The sequence below is a fragment of the Pinus tabuliformis genome, chromosome 9, assembly GCF_031772625.1.
Source record: "Pinus tabuliformis cultivar Carrire ecotype Pingquan chromosome 9, CPIR1, whole genome shotgun sequence".
NCBI lineage: Eukaryota > Viridiplantae > Streptophyta > Pinopsida > Pinales > Pinaceae > Pinus > Pinus tabuliformis.
This window is the reverse complement of record NC_142307.1, coordinates 245,199,974-245,225,697: the sequence shown is the minus strand read 5'-3', so window position 1 is coordinate 245,225,697 and position 25,724 is coordinate 245,199,974. Positions and strand designations below refer to the sequence as shown.

The 25,724-nt window shown below is 36.3% G+C and overlaps 2 pseudogenes; both read left to right on the top strand.

Moving 5' to 3' along the window:
- LOC149148103 (uncharacterized) overlaps nt 1-19,200 on the top strand; it is a 29,448-nt pseudogene extending 10,248 nt beyond the window's left edge.
- Nucleotides 19,201-24,164: 4,964 nt separating this feature from the next.
- On the top strand, nt 24,165-25,609 carry LOC149148102 (uncharacterized; annotated as a pseudogene).
- The last annotated feature ends 115 nt before the right edge of the window (nt 25,610-25,724 follow it).

The window sequence follows — 25,724 nt, the reverse complement described above, 5'->3', positions numbered from 1 at the left end:
AAAAATTGCTCCATCTATAATATCCATGTTGCGGGATCCTTGCCATCAAACTTCCTCATATAGATTTTTGGAATATGGTGGGTCTTCGATTCCACATTAGAGTCTATGATATCATGATTAACATTTCTTTTGTTCACATCATGAGTTTCCTTTACTACCTTTTCACCATTAGTAAGTATTTCTTGTAGAAAATTTGTCAAATCTGTCTTCAAATATGCCATGCCTGTCTTCAAATTTGTGTTGAAATCTATCTTTAAATTGTCCATCTTAGCTTCCATGCCATTCATCTTAGCTTCCACGCCATTTATCTTAGCTTCTGTTAACTTTTGTGAGCGTGACATTTGTTGCACGTGTTCTTGTAATTTTGATATATCATGTAGCATTTCTTCCTCTTCTTCATGAGTCATGCTAGAGCTTTCAGGTTCCTTACTAGGTGTTTGCATTTTCTTTCTTCAGGGCATCTGTTACTGATAATAATGCTATACTATGCCCTTTGAATTCCTTCAAAATAATTTTTCAAGCCAAGCTTAAGAAAAAATTTAAGAAAATCTACACACCTTTTTTCACTTTGTAGGAGCTCAGTATTGCCTCTGATGTATCTCTGTACTTTCCAATCATCTAGTTCTGAATTTGTGACCTACAAGAGCTCTCTGTGTCCTCTTTCCAATGCCACAAGTCTGACCCAAATTGGATTCTCCAAGGAAGAGTTATGAGAAATCTTCCATAGTGACTTGATTATAGACTAGTTTAGTAGAGAGAAATTGTACGACGTGCCACGAGTCACTGTTTCGACCTTTGGATCTAAAAAATGCATACAAGAAACTACAGTCCATCCTCTTTCTTTAATTTCTTACAAAATTTCAATCCGATGCTCAGAGATAAAGTTATGACGATTTTCCCCACGTCACCTGTTTGGAATGTAATTCAGAAATCTGCAAAAAGACCAACTTCCTCAGATCATATCTCTGCAAATATAGCGCGAAAAGCTTTGAAATTTGGACCCAAGGTTCAACGCGATGTCTTCCTAAGTGGGTTTTTTTTTTTAGCTTCTGAAACGTCGCAGAAAAATAAAAATAAAAAATTATAGTGAAAATTCCATGATGACCTATTTGGAGCAGCGAAACCCTAGAATCAAAGCTATGATACCAAATGTTATGAAACCTACTCAAGAAAATATAGAAAAGATAGATCAACGCCTTAGAATTCAGCCTCTTCGAGGGGGCAACCTCCTTTACATTACATAAATGAACAATTCTTTGATGATTCAAATGACAAAACCTCCTTTCTATCTATAGGAGTCTAAGGAGTCACAATATAACCCTGCCGACCTAACAATAATAATATAAAGCCACAAAAATAACAATAGAGGGATTCTATGGGGCACAGTAATAACAATATGGGGATAATAGGGGCAAAACAATATTAATAAGGGATGTAACTACAACAGTAATGGGGTAATTACTAGTATTATAGGGACCCAACCTCTAACCATTTTTCTTTTGTTAGTCGTGGATTCCTGTCTTCCTGTGCCGTGAACTCATGAATCCTCCTGTCCAACTAACCTTCAATTTCCTTCTTAGTTGGATTCCAATGATACAACATCAAACATCTCTATGCAGATTCTGGTCCCGGGAATGGAACCATTTTTTGCCCTAATGGGCCTGACCCAGGTTCAGAGTTAATTAGCCAAACAAATCCCTTTACTACTGGCCCTTCCGACAACATCCCACGGAGTGCGGACTAAGGTCTCAACCGAAGCAGTATTAGGGGATGTTGGAGCCAAGTTTTCGCACCCTTGAGATGTCTGAGGGGTCGGTTTAGTCCAACTGTGAATACCTTCACACAGGTCACTTGTGCACTATCCTAACCTACGAAGCCTTTACGATTAATTATATTTGCCTTCGGGCAGCCCTAACGAGGGGCTGAGGTGCTTTCACGCTGCTAAAGAAGCGATCTACACCAATTCCCCAAATTACACCACGTATCTTACTTATCTTCCTATAACAATTAGTTATCTTCATATAAACAAATACTTTATCTTATATTCACTTTATCAACACATTCATATAAGTTCGTGCATCATATAAACAATAGAAATGCAATTTATATCTGATATATTCAATGCAAAAAATAGGAAAAAGATACACAAAAATGATAATAAACTTCTCTTTATTACTTCTCAAAGCTTATAGACTCGACTTGCCCTGCGCACTCAGCTGTAGGGGTCCGCACACTCAGCTGCAGACTACTAGGCCTCTGCGCACTCAACTGTAGAGCCTTCTCCTACTCTGCGACCCAACGAATCGATTAAATACTTAGATATGACTCAATTCTTCATCCTTCCTTCATCAATTGATTCCCTCATTTACAACTTAGGGCCTCGCTCTATTTATACGATCCCATGGTTCACAAACCATGGGTAGATCTCTAAAGCCAACATTACATTTATAAAAATGAGGGTGGACAACCCTATGACTCTTACAATTTCGCGCTCTGCGCCCACAAAATGTGGAGTCTTTACATCAGATTTAGTCAAAATCTGGGCTTTAAGCCCCAAAAATTCCCTTGGGGGATCCCACGCCCAACATATCCCACTCTCATGTCAGAAGGAAGAGATATATGGAGGGGTGGACTAAGGAGAGAAAGAGATGGGGGGGGTGGGGGTTAGAGAGACAGAGAGAGTAAAGGGATAAGGAAATGAGGATAGAGAAAATGGATACATGGAGGGAGGAGAGATAGAGATAATGGTGACATTGAGATATAAAAGGATAATGAGAGAGAGAAAATTAGGGATAGGGAAGAGGGAGGGAGGGAGATATAGGATAGGGAAATGGAGATAGAAGGAAAAAAGGATGGGGTTAGATAGATTTTGTTAGAGAGAGAGAGAGAGAGAGAGAGAGAGAGAGAGAGAGAGAGGGGAAAGGGAGAGGGATCTAGGAGGGAAACATGCAGGGAGGAGAGAGAGGGATGGATATAGAGGGAAAAAGAGGGAAGGGAGTTTAGAAAGAGAGAGGGATTGAGGGAAAGGTGGAAAGTTAGGGGGAGAGAGATATGGATGTACAAGGGAGACACACAAACACACACACACATATAGAGAGGGAGAGATGAGAGAGACGGGGAGGGGGGGAGAAGGATATATATGAGGAAAACGGGGGAGAGAGAGAAAGGGATATAAGAGACAAACATAGAGAGATAGAGAGAGACACATATGGAGAGATAGAGGGAGTGGGGAGAGTTAGGGGGAGAAAGAGAGAGAGTGAGAGACAAAGAGTGGAGGATTATGGAAGAAAAGAGAGAGAGGGATATATGGGGGAGATGTAGGGGAGGGAGGGAGAAATTGATAGTGCAAGATGTAGAGGGAGCGAGAGAGGAGAGGGAGAAAAAGAGACAAGGGAGAGGGTGGAGGGATGGAAGGAGAGATAGGGAGAGATAAAGGAATATATGTGTATAGAGAGAGAGAGAGAGAGAGAGAGAGAGAGATGTAAGTGGAGAAATACAAGGGGAGAGAGAAAATAGGGATATATGAGTGAGACATAAAAAGAGGGGGGGATATATGGGGGAGGAATAAATACATAAATACAAACAAAGAGAGATTAGGAAATAGGGAAAGGGAGAGATATATACTAATATGGATACATATTGAGAGAGAGAGAGAGAGAGAGAGAGAGAGAGAGAGAGAGAGAGAGAGAAATGTAAGTGGAGAAATACAAGGGGAGAGAGAAAATAGGGATATATGAGTGAGACATAAAAAGAGGGGGGATATATGGGGGAAGGAATAGATACATAAAGACAAATAAAGAGAGATTAGGAAACATGGAAAGGGAGAGATATATACTAATATGGAGAAATGTGGAGAGAGAGAGAGAGAGAGAGAGAGAGAGAGAGAGAGAGAGATAATTAGGATGGATACATACATGGGAGAACATAGAGAGAGGGATGGGGAAGGAAGAGAGAGATAGAAAGAGAGATGGGGGAATGCGGGGGGGGGGGGGGGAGAGGGATGTAATTGTTGGATTCACAATTATACTGAGAGGGGGATGAATCAACATAATGATAATTTTTACTTATTTAAACATTTAAACATCTTAAAACATCAATCTCAAAATCTGAACAAGTAACATAGTATATATGTGGAAAATATTGCAAGAGAAAACCAAAAAACTTCTATATATGAAATATATTGTATCAACCAACCTACTATTACATCAATTTTTACGCACCAACCTACATGAGACATCATTCTCTCATGTTTATTTGTAGGAACTAACCTATAAGAGGCACCAATCCCCTTTGTTTTTTACAGGGAACCAACCTATAGGAGATACCAATACCCACCATTGCAAGATTTGTAGGCACCACCTACAAGAGATACCAACCCCCACTACTACAATATTTCTAGGCACCAAATTATGGAAGACATAAATTCCCACTACAACTAATATTTGTAGGAACCAACCTACTTCAATGGTTCTTCTTACTTCACAATGTATGTTAGATAATTATGCATTCACCAAGTCTACTTGTTGCTTCTACATTCATTAGGTTTGTTAGTTACTTTTGCCTTCACGAGGTCAACCTGTTGCTTCTTCCTTCATTAGTTCTACTTCTCCCAAAACCTATTTCTTTTGCATTCTTTCAAAGAATGAATTTGTACAACCTTCCACATATCCAATTTTGCAAATTTGATTTTGAAATTTCTACCATAGGTACATAGAGATCTCCTCTCCGTCTCATCCAAATATCACAATCTAAAACATCTCAGAAATAAAGTTATAGAAAAAATGCCAATTTGACCTATTTAAAGCATGTTTCAAGATCATTAAGAAATATTAACTTCCTCATATCATATGTCCAAAATTATAGAAAAGAAATGTCTGAAATTTCTATCATATGTGCCTTGAGATCTATTTTTTTTCTCATCCAAATTTCACAAAATGAAACATCTCAAAAGGAAAGATAGAAAAAATTCCAAGCTAACCTATTTGAAGCATGTTTCAAGAGAATTTAGGAACATTATATTCCTCATATCATATCTATGAAATTATAGAAAAACAAGGTCTAAAATTTCTATCAGAAGTAACTTGAGATATCTTCTTTGTCTCCTCTGGATTTTAGATTCTGAAACATTAGAGAGAAATATATATAGAAAATAAATAGTTTACCTTGTTAAGATAGTCTTCGGCAAAATCACATAACCAATCTTTTGTCGACGCGTTTCGAACCAACCAGTGTGGTTCATCGTCAGGACAAGTTGAAGAACCAATCTGGCTTAGCTAGATTAAATAGAGTGTGCAGAGACTCCAACAGCTATAATGCTAACGGCTAATTTGACCTAATGACCTAGTCAAACTACTAAAATAGTTAATTAATATTTCTAGAAATAGTTAAAATAGGTAAATAAAAGAATTCATTTGCTAATTTAAGTATAATATTACTATTTTAATCATAATGGTCATTATATAATATATATTCAATGATTTAATATTATTCAATTATTATATAAATAAAAGAATAATAATAAATTAATTTAAAAGTAGATATATTATTAATATTATTTCCAATATTAAGAGTATAATATTAATATTTTAATTATAATGGTCATTATATAATATATATTTTAAATGATTTATTATTATTTAATTATATTATTAAATAATAATATATTTATTTAATAATAGATATATCATTAAATAATTAAATTTTTTATTTGTTAGTTTAAAAATAGATATATTATATTAATATTTTAATTCTAGGGTCATTATATAATATATATTAAATGATTTACTATTATTCAATTACTATTTAATTACATGTGCATGGTAATAAATCACTACTATTTTTTTTTTTTTTTTTTTTTAATTAAGTTACATTAGGTAATTATGTAATGATTACTTCATGGTCCATTGGTAAGTTAATTCTTCATTATTTTAACTCTAATGGTTATTAAAATAATAAATGTTTATTAATACTCTATAACTACTAACTAATTATTAATCCCAAACAAATTGTTAAAACACTATTCTTCCTAGAGTTTTGTTATCCTAGGTGAATGCCAAAATTAAGGGTAAAGTCCAAGTTAATTCATAATAGAATAACCAATAATCTTGGTAAATCAAAGTTTATCCTTTAATGGTCAAATAAAGGATAAACTTTGATTTACCAAGATTATTGGTTATTCTATTATGAATTAACTTGGACTTTACCCTTAATTTTGGCATTCACCTAGGATAACAAAACTCTAGGAAGAATAGTGTTTTAACAATTTGTTTGGGATTAATAATTAGTTAGTAGTTATAGAGTATTAATAAACATTTATTATTTTAATAACCATTAGAGTTAAAATAATGAAGAATTAACTTACCAATGGACCATGAAGTAATCATTACATAATTACCTAATGTAACTTAATTAAAAAAAAAAAAAAAAAAATAGTAGTGATTTATTACCATGCACATGTAATTAAATAGTAATTGAATAATAGTAAATCATTTAATATATATTATATAATGACCCTAGAATTAAAATATTAATATAATATATCTATTTTTAAACTAACAAATAAAAAATTTAATTATTTAATGATATATCTATTATTAAATAAATATATTATTATTTAATAATATAATTAAATAATAATAAATCATTTAAAATATATATTATATAATGACCATTATAATTAAAATATTAATATTATACTCTTAATATTGGAAATAATATTAATAATATATCTACTTTTAAATTAATTTATTATTATTCTTTTATTTATATAATAATTGAATAATATTAAATCATTGAATATATATTATATAATGACCATTATGATTAAAATAGTAATATTATACTTAAATTAGCAAATGAATTCTTTTATTTACCTATTTTAACTATTTCTAGAAATATTAATTAACTATTTTAGTAGTTTGACTAGGTCATTAGGTCAAATTAGCCGTTAGCATTATAGCTGTTGGAGTCTCTGCACACTCTATTTAATCTAGCTAAGCCAGATTGGTTCTTCAACTTGTCCTGACGATGAACCACACTGGTTGGTTCGAAACGCGTCGACAAAAGATTGGTTATGTGATTTTGCCGAAGACTATCTTAACAATGTTATGGATCACAGAAGTCTAAATTCCCAAATAGTTTACCTATTTGAATAATATTTTAGAAGCATTCAAGAAGCCTCAATTCTCTATAGCATATCCATGAAATTATAGTGAACCAACGTATGTAATTTGAAACATAGGTAGATGACAATATTCTATCTATACCTTCCAAGTTTCACAATCCAAAACATCTTAGAACAAAAGTTATAGAGAAATTCGCAAGCTAACATATTTGAAGAAGATTTTGAGAGAATTAAGGAAGCCTAAATTCCTTGGAGCATATCTCTGAAATTATAGTGCACAAATGTACCCAGTTTGAAACACAGATATCTAACAATAGTCTAACTACATCCTCCTAGTTTCAAGGTTCAAAAAATCCCAAAACAAAATTTATAGCAAAAAATTCCAACTTGACATGTTTGAAGAATATTTCAAGAGCATTCAAGAAGCATAACTTCCTTAGACCATATCTCTGTGTTGGTATTATGGTCCATGTGTTGTCCTTGATGGAAACCCACATATATGATAACCAGATGTATCCTCAGGTCAGTTCATAAATGATCAATTGATGTATGATGACAACTCACATTGTAACAGGTCAATTCATAGGTAACAGAGTAATGACATAGAAAAATAGAATGACGGTCAAAGGTTTACAACTCAGAATCAGAAGTTTGATATAGGGAGATTGTTAGTGTTGTCCTTGATAGAAACCTACCTAATGAGTTGTCCTTGATGACAACCTATTTGATGAAATGGAATCAGTTCAAAAGAATGATAAGGTTGAAATTTAACAAGATGTGTTTACAGATATGATAGAATGCATGACAGTTCAGAGGAATCAGATCAGAATCAAGAAATTGAGAAAAAAGAATGTTTTAAGTTGTATACAATGTTTAGCCTAGTCCAAGTTGCATATACAAATGAGTACATAGAATAAAAAGTGCGTATACGTATGAATGTAGTTTCACAAAAGGAAAATCATGTATGGGATGGAAAATTAAGGTTAAAGAATACCAAGGGTCCAAACCATGGTTTTAGCCCACAATATTGAGCAGGATAATGGTTACTTGATCCTGTCTAAGAACACCATAGGTTCTAAGTGTTGTTTCGGTGCATGGTATTGATAAAGTTTCTAAGTATATAAGGAGGAGAATATCAAAGGGACAAATGTGCAAGTGAAAGGGTTTTTTCATGAATACTTGTGGTGTAGGTAAAATTCTAAGTGTGGACACAAACAATTGCTCTAGCCCAAGAGTGAGTCTATCCACAAACAAGAAATTATATGGAATATTTCCTTAGGTTAGAACCAATTAAGAGGGCCTAGCTCTTAGTACGCTATCTATTTGATGATGACCTTGATTCCTTACTCCAGTTATCTTCCGTTCCTTCTTGTGAACACCTAAAGCAAGTAGACAACAATAGACAACAACCATGATAATATACAAATTATATTCAAGCTACTTAACAAGTCAAGAAACATTAATCGATGAAAATGTGAAATGACATATTAAGCTGGAAATCAATCGATAGTTTCATCTTTATTAAATCAAGAAGATATTACAACCGGCATCTTGATGTTGTTATTCTCCTCTGACAAATCTGGGTTCCCACGCACTTCTGCTAGCATTCCTTGGATGGCCCCAACAATGATAGTCTCAAGGCTCTTCCCTTTAGGCTTCACACCAAACCAACTCACAATTCTCCCTTAAACAAAAACTAGAGAGCTACAAAGTATGGATAACTTGCTGATTACTCCAAACTGAACTTAATTAGCACTAACACACACACACTAGCTTGTGCTTGGGAAAAGTGGAGGTTTATATAGCTTGAATGGATTAGAGATGGTTCCTCTTCTCATGGGAGAAGGTCTTATCACTTGAGCTAGTTCCATCCTAATAGGGGAAAGGAGCCTAATCTGACCTCCTCGACTCCATCTAGCCTACCCATTCACTAGACTTTCGTTACGAAGCTTCTAGAGTTGGAAGCTTCGGCTCCAAATTTAAAAAAAATAATCCAAAAGAGGATTTGCGCGACTGGGAAAAGGCTTAGTCACTCCGATCAGCGCGAGGAATAGTTTTAATCCCTGCATGTCTATGTGGGGAGGACACGGGTCATTAGCGTCAGTCTTGTAAACTAGGGAAAACATAAAATATTGGGAAAATGATGCAAAGGGGAATTGTTCTGCTCATGAAGAGGGACACAATGGGAGTTTCTTCATGATGGGAAAGAATGAAGGGCTCATTGTAGAGGTCCTCCAGGATCAAGGAACAGGGAGTACAGGGACAGTGACAAAATGTTGCGTAACAGATGCCCCCTAAAGCGTGAGGTTCCAACTGGAGTGAGGGATGAAATGCTTTATAACTCAGTGCAGGGAACCAGTGTCTGCTGTCAAAAAACATGCAAGCAAGTACAGATACATATACATTACTGAAAACTCTATCAAACAATACATGTATCATGGTATGGACACATCCATCCAGAGAATGATCATGTAAATGGATCTAGGCATGGGCACAACCATCCAATAGAGAGGATCATATCGAAATCAAGGAATGGTCACAACTACAAAAATGAGAAGGACAACATATGAAAACTCATGTTATGGTCACATCCATCCAAAAATGAGAAGAACAACATATGGAAACTCATGGTATGGTCACAACCATCCATCTAAAACAGACATGTATATCAGCACATCCATGTCACACCGCCTTGCAAAATGGACTTTTGTAATTTGAGCCTAGGGTCTTGCGCTCCAACACGACCCGATCAAAGTATAGATTATAACATGTGAATAGATGTGTTGACGTCTAACATGCTATAAAATTGCTTGATTACCAGTCAATGATGTAAACTATTAACAAGCGCGAGAGAAATCACCAATAATGCCAATGGTTCTCAAGGTACTAGCAACACAATTCATGAAATGTGAATGAAGGAACTAAGTTGACCACCCGTGAAATCACCTGATCGAAAGCCAATGATGTGAAATTATCGTCTAATGCGAAGAACTTGCCGTTAGGTCATGCAAGCTCCAAGGTACTGAACAGGAGTCTTTTGATCAACTTCCTGGATAATGAGTTGAAGTCGACAGGAAGTGATTGTGTCGAAGGAGGGCCATGATGTATCCCACATCATCAACACAAGACAAAGGGATGAAAATGATTTTGGATGATACAAAGAATAATAAGTAAGTGTAACAGTAGAAAGAAAACTCTTGCACATATCGTCGACACGACGTGGAATTCAGAAGCCTTGGGATCCATAGTATTGGTGGTCATGATGATGTGGCAGAGATCAAATGGATGGAAAAAATGAACGGCCCAATCCAGGAAGGTCAATGATGAAGTGAGGATATCCCAACCCGACACGAAGCAAAAAGTGTCATGTTCAACAGTGAACTGCTGACACGATTGATAAAATTTCCCATTTTCCCCCACTATTTATGGCGAGTACCCCAATTATTTTTTAATCAAAAGCTTGAAGGCGATAGCATATGCTTGCACTCTAAGTTCATCCTACGGACGAATCTAACCAAGTAAGTTTAATGAGCCCTAGGAAGGAGAAGCTCATGTTTGTCATGGTGATGAATCCGATGTCGTTTAATGTTTTAACGAGTCCAACAAAGGTTTAACTCGGTATCTTTTTCATGTTTAGAGATTTTGAAAAAGACATGAAAAAAAAACTCCACATGGTTCCTTTTCGTATATTTGTGTCTCTCGAGCCCGAAAAGGTAGAAAATGATACTTGAGAGAACCGCTTAACCATTTCAGTCAAGGAGTACCTTTATCGTAAATAGTTCATCCCAACATAAAAAAGGGGTAAACGTATACTGGGTGAATGATGTTTCGCAGCCTTTAACGAGTTCAAAATGATAAGAGCTCGGTAATATTTTCGTGTTTTAAGAGTTGGAAAAGAGCTGAAAGCAGACCCCCCATTTTTATTCACTTTAACGAGTTAAAAAGGGAAAAATACTCGGCGATATTTTCATTTTTTACGAGTCAGAATATAGCTTAAAAGTGACTCGTCCTGGAGGAACGAGTGGCATAAAGGGTAGCAACTGGTTCCGACAATGGTGGAACTACTCAAAACATGTAATGGTCAAGAGGCTGGCTAATAAAACCACTCATTGTTGCGGTTCCTCAGGAAAGGAAAAACAACCAAGTGAAAGCATATGATCAGCCAAAGAGATGGTAGTGATGGAATGAAACAACCAAGGCTCATCTAGTAGACATTAGCTGATAAAAACGGAAATCACGAGATGTAAATTGGGCATGGGTTCATTTTTACACAAGTTTGAACCATGGCTTGGATTCGGTTTCATTTTTACACAAGCTTGAAATGAAAAACTATGCTTTCTTTAAGTTTGCATGCCCCCAGCATAATGACTCAATCGAGGTACATGCCCCCCAAGCTTCATTTCCATCAACTAGGTGGATGGAATGAAGGTTCACTTTCGATATCTTGGAGACAATCAACTATAATTTTACGAGATCTTAATCATGGAAAAGGTAGTTTCTTCATATTTTAATGAGGTTGACATAGTAAAAGAACTATCCTCGAGACTCTTGTTTCATTTTTTAACGAGCTTGACACAAGACAAAGAACTATGCTCATGACCTGTGTTTCATTGTTTCACGAGCTTGACACAAGACAAGGAACAATGCTCACAACCCTTGTTTCATTTTTTAACGAGCTTGACACAAGACAAAGAACCATCCTCATGGCTCCTTGTTTCATTTTTAAATGACTTTGACACAAGACCAGGAACTATCCTCATGACATCTTTTCATGACCCATAAGAGAACATGGCTCCCAAGAGGTCTTCACTCGATAGAAGAACCACACTCTGGGAGGAATACATGTCATTTGGTACCAAAGATAGATCGGGTTCCAATTCCCCTAGTACATAATATACAATACCATCTGTGTGATCATCAGCAGATGCGGAGATGGAATGGGTAGCCACATAATTGATCTGCGGTGGGAAAGTTACTGCTTGCAAACAAGAGCCTATAGGGGACGATGGTTGCAAAGGAGGCACCTGGTGACCAATGAATGACAGTTGATCAATATTCACAATTCTCCCTTCGTGTGGAAAACAAACCACACAGAAAAGTGAAGAAACAAGAGCTCCCATGACATAAACATAGTCACGTCCAAGGAGAAGATTGAAATCTAAGGGACCTTGGACCACCATCATGTCTATATAGACGGTCTTTCCTCCCCAAGTAATAGGGAACTTTGGAAGGATTCCTAAGGGTTGACTGGTTCCTCCATTGAAAGCTAATAGATTTTGGGTGACAGGTACAAGCTGTGGGGAACCCAAAGCTTGCCAAGTAGTAGAAGACATGATGCTAACAAATGCACCTTCATCCAATATAGTGCCATGTACTACCATATTATAGGCTTGTACTGTGATCTGGAAAAGCACATAAGATGGAAGGCAGAAAGCAGTCAAGTGACTCCAATTGAAAGAAATGACAGAACTACTTGGTGGGGGTATCATATGATTGCCCCCGTGATCTACAAGAAAAGGAGACGGACGCTCCTGAACCACTGGGATGGGAGGGTCACTCTTCGATTCATGAGATTTTGAGGAGATGAGAAGAACATGAGAAGTATGTTCACCACTACTATCTTTGAGAACATAGTGAAGAACTGAAGGTGGAGCCAATTCAACACTCTTTTCAACCAATGGTTGGTCGGGAATAGACGAAAGAGAGTCATTCTTAGGAAGAGCAGGATGGGCAAGAGATGAATCCAAGTCAATCTCCTTACAAACTAGGAGAGGGTTAGAAGAAAGCCTCTAATAACCAACAATAAGTTGGGGTTGAGGAGTTGTAAGGTTTTCCAAAACTTTCGAAGCTTTATCCATAAGAGGACAAAGGTGAAGAATATGCTCTCCATGACATAAGATACAAGGGAATCTAATCTTCCCTTTCTTCTTACCATCGCTAACCGAGGGTGCAACATCAACATGATCTCTAGAGGTCGATGTTGATGGTCGATCCAGATTTTGAGACCATACCTCTAAGACTCTAGGAATGCCAGGACAGTCTCGAAGGAGATGGTCACCCTTACACAACTTGCAAGGGAATCTGACCTTCCATGGAGGATCAAAAGGTTTGTCGACAAGAAGTGAATTTAGAGCAATAGCTGCATGGTTGGCCTCTCGCTTATCTGACTTCTTCTTCTTCATCATCTTCTTCTTCTTCTTAGCCTCCTGGTTACTAGATTTGAAACTTTCACCAAGCGAAGTAGAAGACGAGGGTGAAGAAATGGGGGAAGAAGGCGAGGGGTCAACCTTAGAATCATCGTGACATGATTCAAATGAAGGAGACGTTTGGATAGGAGTTCGGACCCTTGATACCACCGAGGTAAAAAATAACCAGATAGGTAAACCAATGGTTAACCTAGGAAGGGACAATGTCGCCATATAAGGAGCACCAGCATTTCCAAAGGAAGGAAAAGGACCAGAATTCCCTTCTTAGGGGAATCCTTGACTGGTAGATTTTGGAGATGTTTCCATTGGAATCGACACTAAAGAATTAATAAGGAATATAACTTTAACCAGAAATATTTCGTGGGAAGTTAATTTTAGAACACTGAAACAAAACTTTGCCTTTTCATGTTTTAAGAGTTGAGAAAAGGGAAAAAGGTGACTCTAGTCTCTTTCGAAGTTAACGAGCTCGAAAGGAAAAGTGCTTGATGATATTTTAAATTTAAAGAGTCAAAAAGACCAAAATGACTGCCCGGGATAATCTAGGAAAAAGGATTACCAGGTAATCGTGAACTGCAAAATACCTCCCAGTGAATCAAGAAGTATGGGCAGGAAATCTCCTCGAATGCTATGTTTGGTGTATCACATTTACAAGGCAATAAACTCGGCTTCCTATGGATAAAGGATTATAGACCTAGTGGGGTCTCCCTTTATATACACGATGATAGGGGGAGCACAAGTCTGTACTAGTGTTGTCTAGTGCTGAAGTGAACGACAACTGTTGCATTTTAAGACGCCGAAACATGTCTCTATCCTAGACCTCTAAATGTAAGTGTTAAGTTTCAATGCTTCCTTAGGTTAATTCAATAAATTTTAACGGTTGATCTTGAATTAGGTTTCAATTATAAGGCCCTACCGATGTCATCTAACAAAACTCCTACATGCAGCTATATGAGAAAAGAGATCTTTGTCTTCAATGAAGGTTAACACTAATTGAGAGATAGGGAACACAAAATCAACACAACAATCAAAGAATGAAATATTTCTCTAATAAATCTCCTAAATGTACTGAATCTTCCTATAACAACAAAGAAGTTTCATTTCATTTCCAATGCTTATGATGATGCAATTCTAGCTTCTCAATGATGCTACTAATGCAATATTTTCGCTTAAGTAAACTAGAATGAAGTTCTTCTTTTCATAAAATGAAAAATTAATCTTCCACATAAATCACTTGAATGAAATTTTTCACAATTACAAAAAACAAGCATCGATCAAATCCAGAGCGTGATAAATGAAACTAATAGAAACTTCTTCCCTGAATCAAACAAACCAAACACATAAATGCTTCAATCGACAAATCAAGTAATGTAATCTATGCTCGGAATGAGAAAAGAGACACTCGAAATAAGAGAAAAAATGAGACTCTTTCACTCATTCGATTGAAAATGAGGCAATGAAAATGTTGCGACTGAAAGATGGATTAAATTAAGCAGCAAATAAGAAACTTGACATAATGAGTAAACAAAAAAATGAACGGTAATCGACCTATATTCCCTAGGGTCATAGAAATCATCCAAAAACTCAAAAACATCATAATGAAACATCAAACCAATCAATCAATCAAAACTAGCAAACAAATAATTCTAGTCACTTTTGGGTGAAAGAAGAGAGTTTGAGGGTCAAGACACACTGGCGCTAGAATGGGAGAAATTCTATTTTTTTCTTAACTTAGAGACCGGTATGACTACCTAATTGACAACTAGCGTCGATCGGCACAACCACACGACTGGTCATACTACAACTAGCGTTGATGGGCTGATCGATGTAGATGGCCAAGCTATAAGTAGCGTTGATCGAGAGATCCAAAGAAAAAATAAAAAATAACTTCACACAGGTCCATACTTAACACATCAGAGGGTGGGCTAAATTAAACAAGCACACAAACCAAGCTAATTAATCTTTCCAGTCAGGGAGAACATAGGAAAAACGAGCTAGGAGGCAGAAATTAAGAGGGCAAGACACACTGGTTGAGATTTGGGGTAAACCCTAATCTCCACCTACAAACATCGGTGTGACTGCCTAATTGAAAACAAGTGCTAGAGGGAGGTCGACAACTATTTTCGTGAAACTTGATCCGATCAGCACGACTGTTTTAGAAAAAACTGCGCTGGCGGAGGATTCAAAAGAAAAAGTGAAATTTTCTTCAGGTAAAAACTAGACTTACTACTGTAAATTCCAGACTCAAAGTAGTAAACCAGGAAAAGTAGAAAACACTAGAGGGAAATGGTGATACTAGAAAAGTTCACACAAAACCATAAAATGGCAATCAATCAAACATAAGGATTGGCTCCCCAGCGAAGTCACCAATTTGCGGTGTAAGTAAAATTCTAAGTGCAAACACAAACAATTCCTCTAGCTGAAGAGTGGGTCTAGCCACAATCAAGAAATTCTATGAAAGATTTCCTTAGGTTAGAACCAACTAAGAGGGCCTACCTCTTATTACGCTATCCATTTGACGACGACCTTGCTTCCTTTCTCTAGCTCTCCTCTATTCTTCTTGTGAACACTTGAAACAAGTAGACAACAATAGACATCAACCGTGATAATAAACAAATTGTATTCAACATACTTAACAAGTCAAGAAACATTAAGCCATAAACATGTGAAATGAAATCTTATGTAGGAAATCAATCGATAGTTGCATCTTTATTAAATCAAGAAGAGATTATAACCAACATCTTGAAATTGTTGTTCTCCTCTGACAAATCCGGGTTCCCACACACTTTTGCTAGTATTACATGGATGGCCCCAACAATGATAGTTTCAAGGCTCTTCCCTTTAGGCTTCACACCAAACCAACTGACAATTCTCCCTTAAACACAAAATAGAGAGCTACAAAGTATGGATAACTTGTTGATTACTCCAAATATAACTTAATTAGCACTAGCACACACACACTAGCTTGTGCTTGGGAAAAGTGGAGGTTTATATAGCTTGAATGGATGATAGATGGTTCCTCTTCTCATGGGAGAAGTTCTTGTCTCTTGAGGTAGTTCCATCCTAATAGGGGAAAGGAGCCCAATCTGACCTCCTCGGCTCCATCCGACCTAACCATTCACTAGACTTTCATTACGAAGCTTCTAGAGCTGGAAGCTTCAGCTCCAAATTTTGAAAACTTTCCAAAAGAGGATCGACGTGACTGGAAAAAGGATTAGTCGCTCCAATCGGTGTGAGGGATAGTCATAATCCTTGCATATTGGCACGGTGAGGACATGGGTCATTAGCGTCGGTCTTGTAAACTGGGAAAAATAGAAGAGTTTGGGAAAATGATGCAAAGGGGAGTTGTTATGCTCATGAATAAGGACATAATGGGAATTTCTTCATGATGGGAAAGCATGAAGGATTCCCTGTAGAGGTCCTCTAGGATCAAGGAACGGGGAGTATAGGGACAGTGACAAAATCTTGTGTAACAATACTTCTATCTGAAATATATTTTGTGTTGCAAGGGCCATGGTTATGATATAGATCTGAAACATCTCATGCACCCTTGGATACAATGTTGGATCAGGAACATGAGACCTGAAATGACTTATCATTATATGATCTGATAATGGATAGGCTAGATCTGAGTGCTAACACATGTTTTATCTTTTAAATGCTATGATATGGGTATATCTTAAGTCTTGAAAAGCTACGAAGTTATAAGTCATTATTTGTAGATCTATATGCAGGTTCACCTCGGTGAAGGCAAGTATACATTCCATGTAGCATATACAGAGGAAGGGCTTGTTGTTCAAAAATGACTGAGCTATCTTATCAGTGTTGTTGTTTTACTATTGTTTATCAATGATGTATTCATTAGATCTGAAGTTAAACTAATTGTAAAACGAGATTGAGTCTAGCTAGCTATTTGATTGGGTAAGAAGGGTTTCTTTCGTAATGACTAATCAATCTGATCAATGTTGCTACTTCTCTGTTGTTTTTCAATGATGTCCTGATATTGATTGATCTGGGTTAAATGAGCATGTCTGAAGTAGATTTGATTGAATGATGAAGCTGAATGAGGTTATGAATAGTGTTAATATTACTTTCTGATCAGAAATAGTTATGGTTTTGGTTCAAATTTGTATGATTCAGTATCTTTAGAGGTATACGCAGGTTGAGTTACAGAAAGTAGCATATCCACATGGATTGTCCTAATTGAAGTAACATATACATTCTGACATATGATTTTGAGGTTGCAGTTGGATCTGGTTGTTTATGCAGTGTTCTAGGTTCAATTCTATGTACTGGTTACAGTGACCTGACTGTTCCAGTTAATTGGCTGAATTTTGATTAAGTGTAAATTGATTGGTTTTTTAGTAATTGATTCAGTTCTATCAGAAGTTTCAGTGATTAATTGATTCATATATTAATGATTTGGGTTTCAGTGATTAATGATTGGGTTTCAGTGATTGATTGATTCAATTGTGTTAGAGATAAATGACAGTGTTGCAGTGATGAGTTAAAGTTTGAGTTTTGATATTGAGTTTAAGTGTTGTTAATTGGTCCAGCATGAAAATTTGATGAAACATGGCCTACGCGTTATGATGTGTTGAATTAGGTGGATCCAGTCTGAAAATTTGATGAAATGTGGTCCATGGAAGATGCTGAGGGTTGGAGCCTCTAGTGAGGACATCGAAGCTTCCTACCAGTAGCAAATATTCATTAGATCAAGGGGTTGGAACTCCCTTCCAGTAGGAGATGGAGAATGAGTGAATGTTGTAGCCTTCTGTATGTTGGTGCTTACATACTGGTACAAGTTTATGCTAGTACAAGAACTAGGGGGTTGTGTTGGGCCACCATTTTATCCTATTCTTACTCGAAATATCTCATGTTCTTGTTTGACTAAATGATTATTTTCTAGAATATTCATTACTTACCTTGTTTTATGAGGATTAAAACATTATTAATAAAGGTTTGTATGCTGCAGCTTTAAAATTGGTTCGATTATGCCTTTGTACACGCTTTGGTCTTGCATTTACCTTCTTGGATGGTGTAGCAGATGCTACACCATGCAACAAATTCATGTACCATCCAACAGATTCTTGTACCAATTGGGATTCCTCCACCAGTTACAGTGGGCTTCCTGTACTTTGAAGATTTTCTAGACTACATTCATTTTCACTTCTCATCGACATCATATTAGTTTTTGTGTTACATGTGGTTAGAGTTTATTGGTGCTATAGAAGAGATGATCTATTGTATCCACTTGTTATGCTTCCTCCAAAAACAATACCACCCTTTTGGCATGCACTATTCATCATTGTGGTCAATGATACAATGGTGCGGCATGATGCAATGGTTTTCAAATGTGATATTTTGATACTTTATAAGAATAGTCGAGGTCGTAACTATCGGAAACAAGGCTAGATGTTGACGTTGGTTGAATACATTATGTTACTCTATCGTGTATTGCTTCCTACACCTATTTGGTTTCACTTCTTCTTTAACAAATAATATGGTAGCCTATTTTCATCTCTCACAATAGGGTTGTACCTTACCTTTAAGCTAACATCAATTATGGAGAAGGTGCAATCATTCTTTGCAGCATTGAAGGCATTATCCTGCAAAGAAGTCCGATATGGGTCATATGCTACTATAGAGGAGGTTCCTGCTCTTGGAAACTTGTGCACAATATGTGAGGAGAAAATGCACGCTCCCATATTATCACGTTACAAAAATATATTTTGTGAGGAATGTGTCTTGGAATGGTTCGAAAGGGAGAGGACATTTCCACTTTGTCATTCTTTGGTAAAGCTAGCTGATTTGAAGCGGTCAGAATCTCCGTCAAATCAAGAAAATGATTTACAACAAAGAAATATAACTTGACTTAGACACTACACAACATTGGTGGTTTTATTGGAGACCGTTTCTCTTTGAAGGACCAACTATTTATTGAGTGTGGGACAGTGTTAACATGCTTCACAACTGAAGTACGCTTGCCTCCCAGAAAGTGCAATCACATGATGGATGCCACGATTAGGGGAATAAGCTCTAGGTCAATGCAGTGCCATGAAAGAGGGAAGGGTCGAATATATTATTGGACTCCAGCTTGACCACAACGCCAGATTATCTCATATGATGCATTTCCACGTGAGAAAGAAACATGTGGGAATTTTTACCATCGTCCTCGCTTGCTGTGATGGCAGAGGTTTAGAACCAACGTGATGATGCATCGTTGTGCCATCTAATGTGGAGTCATCGTTGTTATTTTTAGAATTAGAAAATGTTTCAGGCGATCCTAGTTTTCTGAGGAAATTAATTTCATTTGAACAGGAAATTCGAGGAAGTAGTTGGTCCACCCACAACATCATTCTAGGAAAAGAGGAACGACTTTCCAAAAACAATTCCTATTTTGACATTTAGTTACAAAATCCATTTTATTCCTGGAAAATTGTTAATATTCACAATATGCCCCTCTTGTATTTTGATTGGCTGTTAAAAGCCTTAATTTGTATTTCGATCCATATATAAGTTGAATAGACTGCTTGGAGAGGGGGGAGTTAGTCAATTCATAGATCGATCAATAGATACACACGCATAGGCACACACAGATAGGGAACGAATGCACAGAATGGAGGAGAAGTTGGTCTTGATGTAGCATCACGCAGTTATAACCAATGGATCACTTTTCCTGGTTGCTGGAGTTAGGTGTTTGTTTGCATAATGTAAAAGTCTGATTTTAAATATTAGTTGAAGTATTTCTTATCGTGTTCTATTTATTTGTTTGTTGCATCTAATGATTTTAATTCTTGTGTGAACCAGGTTACTAATAGAGGGTGCGAGGTAGCTGGGTTGGCCGCTAGATGAGCTTGACACTGCTCTGCATCTTTTAGATTAAATTTTATTTAAATAATTATTTACTGTATGAAATTCTTATTGTAGGATTTGATTACTTTCAGACTCTTTCCTCCTTCAAACTGATGTTATTTAATCAGACGGCAATGTTTTCCTATCGAATGCAATATTGATTTGATTTTCTACATTAGAAATTACTCTTGGACTCGAAATATTTCCTTATATCGAATAAGGATTGCATCCCTTCAGAACTTTAGAATTTACAATATAAGCTTATGCATTGACACTTCGCCTTTACGAGCTATATTGTGCAACTTGAAACCATTGAATTGATTCAGATCCATTTAATTTATATTCCAGAACCTGAGATCGACTTGAGTGTTCATCGTTTCAAGGTATTAATGCATTTATTCAATATATGCTTACAAGAAACCATATGCTACTCAGAAGCAGAGATCACATATATATATCTGTCATTTTAAATCATGATGCTTGTAGAGCCGACATTTATGTAAAGGAAACTGCATCATGCTTGAAAAACGATAATGTTTATTTTCCACTATAGATGTCTTTAAACTTTTGGACAGTTTTACAAGATTTATTTCTAGGGACAAGGAAGGCGAGAGAATCTATATTGAATCCATTTCTTTCATAATTTTATTTACACATTAAATATTGCCAATGCTTTTAGGTTAATTTTACAAAAAGGTAGATGCACTAGAATTAGTGCAGGCAAAATGGTTTTTTATTAGCTCATGAATTTATTCCAACATTTACAGTCCTTTTGATATTGTGCCAGCACTGCTTGGTTTCTAGTTCTGCTTTCCCTTCTGTTTGCTTGTACTTAGAATTTCCTTTCGCATTGTTAAATAGTACAAGATTGCCTTTTATTTCCCACATGATTTTAATTGTTTGGATCGGTGTATCTCGAATTCTCTTTTAGTGCATGATTTCATTTATTGTTGAGATTAATGCGCAAGATAGACTAGAATTTGTTTTGTAGGTTGTCAGGGGCTCTCTCTGGCATTTCCAGTGCTGCGTCTCGAAGTTCACAAACTATCCAAATTGACAATTAAATGTTGATACATTTATAGACCCTATACTACACCCAACATTTTGGCGCCATTACCGAGGAGGCGCTTAGGGGATTGACCTTGGTGACTTGATGCATTTGGTTTTTTTCCTTCACCTAGTTTCTCTTGCAATTTTATGTTCTTTGAATTTATTTCTTTCCTGCATATCTTCGTTGCTTTAAGGTTTCTCATTTTCTCTGGTGTTGTAAGAACCCCCCCCTATATATATATATATATATATATATAATTCATGTGCTAACAAATATACTAGCTGGCTTGTCAAAAACATGAAAATGGTATTTTGAGGAATCATTCAAATGAGGAGTTTTTATGCTGCTACAGAGACATAAAATTCATCCAATGAAGAATTAACAAGTGAAAATTTTAAAATCGTTCTTGAACATAAAAATGATATTATTAAATCTTTGATTTCAAATTTGGATGATTTGCAGGAAGAGAAAAATAAGGATGATAAACCATTTCTTATCATTTGCACCAACTACAAAAAGAAACACTTTGGAAAGTGTCCACTCAGTGGCCTAAAGGTTTGCAAAATTTGTGAAGAGGATAATCTAATAGAACGTTGCCCAGCACTACCAAGATTACCAAGGCACTCAGGAAATCAGGTAAGGAATCAAATTGACTACCAAGTATAACTCAAAATTTGTCACCATTTGATACTTGGAATAATGTTTATTATCCTAAGCAGACTCCTCAACATGTTTATACTCCTTCAGTTTCATGGAAAAAATTTAATCCTCCTCCAATTGAACGCCCTGCTTCATTGCTACAGTGGCCCTCTCCTTGGCCCTCATCCTCGAGCCAGATATCTCCATGGCCTCAAAAATTGTTTGGATTCTTCTCTCTAGGGAAATATCACATGAAAATTCAATCATATGAGCACCAAAAACAATCATAATTTCTTTCCAATGCACCATCAAGTCATCCTCCTGCATGTTCTCAGCTGCATGTGCAACCTTATCCTAGCCTTAATCCATATCATAACCCAAACCCTAGTCCATACCCTTATCCCTACCCTAGTCCTAACCCAAACCCTAATCCATACCCTAATCCTAGTCCATACCCTAATCCATACCCTAGACCTAACCCTAGTCTTAATCCAAAACCTAGGTCTAAACCTAGTTCAAAGCCTAACTCCAATCCAAATCTAAAGTTTGGTCCAAGCCTTAATCGAAACCCTAGCCCAAACCATACCTTAAACGCTAATCTAAACCATCAAGTTGCACAACTATTTGAAACAGTTATTCTTCCTGCTATTGAACAAAATGTCACATCTTCCATGTTGGGAAAGGGAACGAATTTGGAAACTTCCCCCATTACTGCAAAACATTTACCCAAGGAAGATATAATTGAAATACCACCAGAGGAGCAATCTTTCATTGGAACTTGTTCTCAAAATGTTGTTGAAGCTCAAAACCCTAGAATATATATTAATAATTCTTGTCAATTTAAAAATCAAATATTTGAGCCTGAACTTGAGGGATTTATCTTTTGTCTTTCACCAGATTCTTTGTGCCTCCAGGAGATTGACTATCAATCTGTGGAAGACTTGCATCAGTTGGAGAATCATAAATATGTGGATTCCATTAAATCCTTGTTTTGAGCAGTCATCAACCCACCTTATTTCCTCATCATTCATAAATTCTTGATACCATGTCAATTGAAGCAATTGGTTTCTCACGCTTTGGTATGTCTTGAAGTATATTCTTTAAAACTAAGTGTGAGTATAGTCAGCATTTTATTACGCACATGGCTTCATTGGACGTATGCCTGCACTTAAAGGTTATATTCTTCTTTTTAAAAATAGGGTAGGGTAATATGAGAATAATGAATAAATATGTATAACAACACTCTTGAACTTGTGATTCCCTAAAAGCGCAACTTTTGAAATTTCTATTATTATGCACTCTCATGGTAAGACTTGTCAGAAGAACTTTACACTTACTGCCTCATATTTTAAAGTGACTTTAATTATGGATTAATATGTCAGTGAAGGGTATTGTTATAAGTTACATGTAATACTTTTTCCTATTCTAACAAACTATCATCTAGAAAATATTTTCAAGTTCCTCTTCGAAGGGATCGGTGAAAAACCTCCTACGGTGGACCACGCCTACAAAACTATAATAAGCTTTCATAAAGAACCCTGACATGACCAACTCAATGAATCTCTTTGATAAGTCTTTAGGGTAGCATGGCCAACCAATAAAGAATAGTAATTAAAAACTTTTCACGCCATCCTGTGCTCTTAAGGAGTAGATTTTCTTCCCCACCTATTAAGTAACCTATCTGAGGTTAATCATAATAAGATATTTTGTTTTAAACATAAACGAATTAATTGAGGGATAGGAGGTCTCATTATGAGCTGACCTACTATGATCATGGGTCCTAAGGAGAATGACATTACCACACTGGTCACCAAGCCAAGGTAATGGCTTTCAGTTGAAGAAGCTAGAAGACAAGAGGTCTCATCGTGAGTCGGCTTGTTCATTCTTGTTAGTTCTTGTGAATGGCATTGTCATTAGCTAGTTACCAAGCTAGGAAAATGGCCTTCAATTAACTTCTAAAAAGAGAAAAAGGTAAATGCTCTTAAATAACTCTGAGTCTATATCTAATAGGTGGGACACAAGAATTTCATGAGGTTAAAAGGTATCCTTGTCGAGGCTATAGACGCCTGCTAGCAGCAGGGCCATGCCTGTGGTATTAAAGTTAATTCTACACTATAATTTACTTGGTTGTTTTTTCTTTCCCTGAACTCATTATCAAACTCTTCGAGAATGGCTTTAAAATCCTTCTATTGTTATACCTAGGAGTTCTATCTTTTTGGAATGATTTTTATGGATGTGGGACCCTTAGTGCAGGTAATTCACTGTGCCCAGACAAGAGGAGCTTCAACTATACATGGATAATGGTAAAATGGTCACTGTGGGAAGGTATTACTATGTCTACTTTTAACACCATGGCTTTTAAATCATGTCACTCATATTTACAATGAGGATTTTAAAGTGTAACTTCTGATTAGGGATGCCTCCGAGATTTGTTTTTTTGGAAATTTTAAAAGCTAGCTATTTTATTCAAGTAATAACACCATCCTTGAAATTTAGTTTTTCCATGGCAACTTTTCTTGAAATCAATCTAAAAAAATAAGGAGTCTAGCAAATACTTTGTTTTTTAGAGAAAGCTTTATCTAGTGCAGGAAATGTGATCACACATAATTGCAGGAACATCTTTACAAATGCCTATAAATGTTTTTATTTGTTTTTTTGCAAGGGAATGATAGTACTAGATTTCCTTGCATGAGGACATGCAAGATGGTCAGCATGGGGATATTCTTGGCCTCCGTTTTGTCCTATTCTTTCTTGGAATCTTTCATGTTGTTTTTTGGCTAAATGATTATTTTCGAGAATATTCATTACTTCCATTATTTTATTAGGATTAAAACATTATTAATAAAGGTTTTTACATTGCAGGTTTAAAATTGGTTCGATCATGCCTTTATATAGGCTTTGGTCCTGCATTTACCTTCTTGGACAGTGTAGCAGATTCCTGCACCACCCAAAAGATTCCTGTACCATGCAATAGATTATTGTACCAATTGGGATTCCTGCACCAGTTACAGTGGGCTTCTAAAGAGTTTCTGGACTACATTCATTTCCAATTCTCATGAGCATAATATTGGTTTTTGTATTACATGTGGTTGGAGTTTATTGGTGGTATAGAAGAGATGATCTACTCTATCCACTTGTTATGCTTCCTCCAAAAACAATACCACCCTTTTGGCATGCATTGTTCATCATTGTGGTCAATGATACAATGGTGCGGCAAGCTGCAATGGTTTTCAAATGTGGTCTTTTGATATATTATAATAATATTTGAGGCTGTAACTATCGAAAGCAGGGCCAAATGTTAACTTTGGTTGAATACATTATATTACTCTATCGTGTATTGCTTCCTACACCTGTTTGGTATCTCTTCTTCCTGAACAAAGAATATGGTAGCATGTTTTCATCTCTCACAGCAGGGTTGTACCTTACCTTTAAGCTGACATCAATTGTGGAGAAGGTGCAATCATTCTTTGCAGCATTGAAGGCACTATCCCACAAAGAAGTCTGGTATGGGTCATATGCTACTATAGAGGAGGTTCTTGCTGCTAGAGACTTGTGCGCAATCTGCAAGGAGAAAATGCACACTCCCATATTATTATGTTATAAACATATATTTTGTGAGGAATGTGTCTCAGAATGGTTAGAAAGGGAGAGGACATGCCACTTTGACGTGCTTTGGTAAAGCCAACTAATTTGAAGCAGCTAGAGGCTATGTCAAATCTTGAAAATTATTTACAATAAAGAAATATAAATCGGTGTAGACACTACACAACATTGGTGCTTTTATTGGAGACCATTGCTCTTCGAAGGACCAAAGATTTTTTGAGTGTGGGACAGTGTTAACTTGCTTCACAAC